This window comes from Ips typographus, unplaced genomic scaffold, assembly GCF_016097725.1.
Source record: "Ips typographus isolate SLU unplaced genomic scaffold, UJ_Ityp_2.0 IpsContig82, whole genome shotgun sequence".
In the NCBI taxonomy this organism is placed as follows: domain Eukaryota; kingdom Metazoa; phylum Arthropoda; class Insecta; order Coleoptera; family Curculionidae; genus Ips; species Ips typographus.
This window is the reverse complement of record NW_028098581.1, coordinates 181749-187956: the sequence shown is the minus strand read 5'-3', so window position 1 is coordinate 187956 and position 6208 is coordinate 181749. Positions and strand designations below refer to the sequence as shown.

Here is a 6208-nt window from a genome sequence, read left to right as displayed (position 1 = left end):
GCTATAGCTGTTACTCCTTATGGTTTTATTATGTTATTTGTAATTTACATATACCATTACATTTAGACAAATCTTTAAAAGTGTAGAAGCAGCTTGAATAAAAGACCTGAGATCTGTTTTTTGTTGTATAAATGTGTACAAAGACTAACCTAACCAATGAATAAAAAAAATGTAAACATAGCAGGAAGGAGCAATAGCAATCAAAGAGGGGGACAGAAACAAGGGGGAGGCGGGGGGAGTAATATGGCGGCCGTCAACTTCCGGTTGGCACTATAAAACACTATTATTATTGTCCACTGTACAACTTAATTTAAATTTGCAAAACTCAACTGTTAAAGAACCACAAACAAACAAAACAAACTAACACTATACTACAACAAATACAAACAACAAATTTTTGCGGGTTTGAAACTCCAAACTTTCAATGACTTTGCGTCAATTCAACTGCGCAGTAGGCGAATGCGCAATCAACTTCCGTCCCCCTCGCTTAATACACAAACGGGTTATAATTTGTATTATTGTTACCTCCTGATACTTGTTCTTTTTACTCATTGAACCTAACCTAAAACATCTTATTTTGTCAACATAACCTAGTTCTTCGTTTTTCTGCCTTAGCAAAAATGATGGTGATGAGCAAATCACACCTTAGAACTTACAATACATGAATAATATTGCGCTCATGCGCTCTCTGATTATGCATGCCTTATTAATTTTGCGCAATACATCAAATGAAAGAAAAATCTGCTTTTGTTTCATTCAATCCCTAGAGTCTTAGATAGATACAGATTTACTTTAACTATTAAATAATACTTTCTTTTTATCTTAGGTAAAAAGTATACACCCAACTTAACAGTTATTGTCACAGCAATGTAGGTAGTAAATAAATTACCATACAACAGGACTAATAATGGGTTTGTTGTATAATCTACCTTTATTTTCTCCTTACTTGAAAATGTGTAAAATACATCAATTTTATTTAATTTAGTAGTGATATGGAATTTTTTTTTCTCATATTAATTAAATTAAAGCGAGTTTTGCAAAAACCTCTAGTTGTAGACCATTTAATATCCCTATACTTTCAAAGATAGTTATAGATCATTTTGTTTTGAACATAAAAATTCAAATTAATGTAGAATCTTTTTAAGGTTTTTATTGGCCAGTTTTATCCATTTATAGGATATAACAACCAGCAAAATTCTGAAGAATATCCATGCACTATGTTTTTGAAAAATAATCAAAACTTTGTTTGCCACCACAGACAAAGGCTTGTTACACAGTGTAATAATTACACAGTGTTAACATATGCACATTGTTATCAAGTCCTGCTAAATTTATTACATATTGCCCGTTATATAAAATCATTGAAATACTGTCTTTTTGCAAGTATCATAACTATCCTACTGCTAATGTTTATAACCTCTCCTTATTTCCCCATGTCTATAAAAACCACTATTTATGTTATTATTATGTTTACCATTAATATATGTGTATGACCATTATGATAGTTACTTAGGACCACCATAGAATAAGCACCTAAAAAGGCATTGTCGATATGACACACATAGTTATAGTTACTATATACATGGTAACATAATTCTGGCATTGTTCATTGCACAACTTGTGTCAAAAAATTACAGTTTTATAAGAAAAACATGGAGAAACCCTATAAAGTAGAATGTGGTGTCTAATTTCCTAACAATGAAAAATCAGATGAAAAGTCTGTTTCAGTCAGTTTCACTCAAATCTCTGTCAAAGTAATAGGAGTGCTATTTTTTAAATATGATGGTGTGTCCATAATCTTCTGAAGATATTCATATTTCATTACCATTTTACTAGGTTTAACAATTATACAGTGTCAAAAACAATGATTATTTTATTATATCCTCATGCTCATAGGAAAAATTGAGAAAAAATAAAATATACAAAAGCAAAATAAATTTAATAATAATTTATTTTTCTTTAATAAATTAGTAAAAATAAACATAAAATAGACATAAACATAGCCTAATTAAACTTTTAAACTCTTAAAACAATGTATTAACATAAAAGAATAACATTTCTACCAACTTACAATAGCACATTTACTTATAGGTATAAATACTATTTAATAATACATTATACCTAATTAGTGTAATGGAAACTATAAATTTCATAGATTTATTTAACTGTTAACTCCCATATGATATTACAAGTTATATTATCACAATTATAGAATCACTACTATAAAAACATATGTAACTTTAGTTGGTACTGCATTGATGTGACCTGCATGCAAATCAAAAAAATCATCAGTTTACACTACAATAAAATGTAGCAATTCATGGATCTAGAAACAAAAAAAAAATGATACACAGAGAATATGAGAAGTAGGTATTAACTAGGTAACATACCTATACTTACATACATATTAAACAATGTGTAAATCAACTAGATTTATACCTCAACAGGTATATGCTGAAGCTTGATGCAGTTTTTTCAAATGTATTTGCCTCTCGGTTTCCAAATACGGTTTCCATTTGGTTTTTATTAAATACTGTCTTTGATAACCATTGTGTTACTTAATAAAAGTTCCAGTATACTTCATGCACATTGGCTATATGAGCTGTGGGGGCAGATTATCAAAGATTTTCTGAAATAAAAACGAAAATGTTGAAATTTTAAGTCCTACATACCATTCCACTTACCTGTTGCAACTTTCCTCAGGAAAACTCGGCTGATGATAAACATAAACATGCCCAACTATAAGTAATCGATTTAACTCTGATTTACCAGTCTAAAACTGTCCAGTAATAAAAATCAATCACAATTTGAGTAAATTTCCAATCAACATGTAAACAAAGCCGCCATTATTAAATATGACCTGCTGTCCGCATTCCACAAATTCCACAAAACCGCGATCTGCCGAACGCCATTCGGATGACGTCGCGATCTCGCCCGAAGCGACTTCGGGTCGGTTCCGAACCGTCGCCCTTCTGGCTGGTCGCTGTTTTGCGCGTTTCCCGGAGCCCCGGCCCGAACACGAGGAGACCCGAAGGCTCCCCGTGGAGCCTCAAAGGCCCTCGTCGTCGTCGTCATCTGTCAAATGTCACCTGTCGTCATCTGTCAAATGTCACCTATCGTCATCTGTCTCTGTCGTCGTAGTCGTCGTCACGTGGTGTCCCCCCACCCCCCACCGTCACGTGGTGCCCCCGTAGACCCCCCATCCCCCGTTGTCCGTTAGGCATACCACAACTCTTTCCAACCCCTAAACCACCCCTAATCAACCCCTCAACGACTTCTAACACCTCTCAATATTACATTAGAAGGAGAAAAAAAAACAAACACTTTTTTATTTAATTTACTTTGCGAACAATTTCACTAAGTGGTACTTGCTCCATAATACAATCCTGAATTATTACACAATAAGCTTTAGTAGATGCGGGTATACCCACTCTTGTTTCAATTTCTATTTTAACATCAATAGCAGATGATTTTAGGCTATCATCACAGTCAATAACAAAAAGACTGTGGGTTTTAAAAGCAGCATAATCCAAAAGTGGTTCCCTCCTTTCCGCTGAATTAAAGAAACTCGACGCAAATTGTACATACTTGTAGTGGGCGTCAGCATAATCATTATTGGTAAAATTTAAATTCAGTCGCTCATAAGGATAATATTCACCGTTGAGAAATAGTCTGATATCAGATATATTCAAATTATAAAACTGAGTTATGTCCTTCATAGCTTGATTAATTCTGTTTGTTTGAAATTCAACGATGATGTAACGAGGGCAATCTACATCTGTAGTTGTTTTCACACTCCAAATCTCTTTTGTAGAACCTCCATTAAGGCTAGGTAATTCATGTAGTTCCCATTTTCGGAATGGAATTAGAATGGGTTTATCGTTACGTAATGATTATAGCAGCTCAAGTTTAGTTTGATCATTGGGTGCCACACGTTTGACTTTTAATTCAATATTATCAATAGTTAAGGTGAATGTTGTATCATCCTTGGATACGATAACACAATTAGTGTCAGTTCGTGAACGAACTAATCTAAAAGTGTGTCTTCATAATTACTTAATAATCTTGTGTGTCCTAAAAAGTGTTTTAAAGGTACCCTCATGTAAAAAGTACCATCCGTATTTACTGGCACATTCTCTGGGTAACTCCAGCTGGCCGTTTTTAATGATTTTTATCACTTGTATTGCAACACAGACAGCCACGAATTAGGCTGACATTTCCGGGATTTTTAACATGTTCAACTTCAACATCGTTTAGTTCATAGGTCATGGAATCAAAGAAAAATCCTGCTGCATTATTCACAAATTTCACATCACCCGTTCCCGCTATTTTTGATAGGTTTCCTTTAATAGACAAAGCTGCATGGCATAATAGAACCCAGGCATCAGTGCGGTTTACAGTTATCTCAATAATATTGTCACAAGTAGATTTTCGTTAATTACTTAGTCAGCAAATAATCGGCCACTGACCGAAACAAGTCGTCGACCACTTGGGTTGCAAAATAAGCAATCGAACATTTTAGAACGGAAGCTAGCTAAGGTGTTGCAATCGCCAGTCAGCAATAAGTCATCAATTGTTCGGACAATGATCCAAGTGCTTAGACAAGCAATTAAGAAATTGAACTGACTAAGGGAGCGCAATACCTTACAATAAATAGCCGAGAAATTGGGAAAGAAAGTTAGTTAGAAATTATCCGCGAAACTAAACGTTTCGGTCGCGAAAGTTAAGGGAACTCTACCTTGACACTTACCCTCGTCCAAAATGGTTTGTGCATTTATTATCATGTAAGTACGAACTTGTAATTTATAAATAAGCCAACTTGTGTCTGACAATGTGTACAAAATCAGTCTTCAACTTAGTTTCTCTCTATGAATAAACGTTGTTGTTTTTGTTATCCAATCTTTGAGTTTAACTTGACTACGACCCCAGCCTACACGTCCCCGCGTTACGACTAAAAATTAGATCGTGACAACTTGGTGGAGGCGCCGGGTAATTCTAAATGTAGGTCTTCATTACCTACATTTCATAATTAGCATGTATAACTTGAATTAAAAATGTATAATTTGAAGAAAAAAGTTTGAACTATGAATGAATATACGAGGTTTATAAACGATATCGTGGAGACTAAAAAAAGATTGGACACCCTATACAATGAGGTTTGTTCTAAAAAATTTTACGAAAAAACTAGTGAAGCAAACGAAATAATTGACCTTTTAAAATACTTCTCAAAAATAAAAATTACTGTCAAGGTATTAGAAACCACGCTGATAGGGAAAACTGTAAACAAATATAGGAAATTAGGGGGTGCAATAAGTTTCTGGGCTACAAAGATAGTACACAAATGGAAACTTCAGTTAATTATTGAAGAAGAGATGGAAGAGTTTTTCAGTGAAATTGAAACTCCCGAATATTGAAAAGGCGCCTAGTGATTTTTTTTTATTATTCTATTATCATTATTTTTTTTTGTTGTCAGACTAAGTTCGGCTATGTGCAAATGTGTTTTTTTTTATGGGAACTAATGATTGCCTAAGGTGAATATTTGTATGCGTATATTATTTCTAAATGAGCAGTGGGGATAAAAGAACGACACGTAGTGCGGCAAAAAATAAATTGGATTTAAGATTGCAAATTGGGACATCGCCCACCCCATCGCATTCGCTATTTGACCCTCCCCTAAGCAGCACCACCGTAGGAGATCTCTGTCGTAGTCCAAAAAAACAACGCTTTACATTCGAGATTCACCAACCGCAAAACAGTCGAAAACCTGCCGACATACCCCAAGCCCTAGTAGTTTGTCCGATTCGGACGTCGATCAACCACCCAACCCACTAGACCAAACGGTCATACCAAATCCTACACAGTCTATACAGTCTTTACCGCCAAATAATCGAGTAACTACAGCAGAAATGGCAAATGTTACTTTATCTAACGCTTTATCAGAAACAAAAAATCCTGCCAAACCAAAGTTTGTCCCGCCCCCAACCTTCAACCCAAGTTTGGACTCGGCAATAACCTTCTTAAATAATTACGAAAAAATAGCGAATTGTAATGGTTGGGACGATGGTTTCAAAATAGCATATTTAGGGAGCTTCCTCGAGGGTCCAAGCGGTCGATGGTATCAAGGCTACACCGTGGACAACACAAATCGGAATAAGACCTGGTCAAACATAAAAGAAGATTTTATTAAAGAATTTGGGGGAGAAAGCCC

At 34.8% G+C, this 6208-nt stretch overlaps 1 long non-coding RNA gene across 2 annotated transcripts; it reads right to left on the bottom strand.

Annotated features, from left to right (window-relative positions):
• Positions 1 to 1933: 1933 nt before the first annotated feature.
• LOC145739959 (uncharacterized) lies at positions 1934 to 3128 on the bottom strand. Of its 2 annotated transcripts, none has more exons than XR_014181302.1 (3): positions 2685 to 3128; positions 2401 to 2629; positions 1934 to 2326 (listed from the first exon to the last, which is right to left on the bottom strand). It is a non-coding gene; the product is annotated as an uncharacterized LOC145739959 (long non-coding RNA). The 2 variants fall into 2 exon arrangements; XR_014181301.1 differs by having other exon boundaries at positions 2391 to 2629; positions 2685 to 3122.
• Positions 3129 to 6208: the final 3080 nt, after the last annotated feature.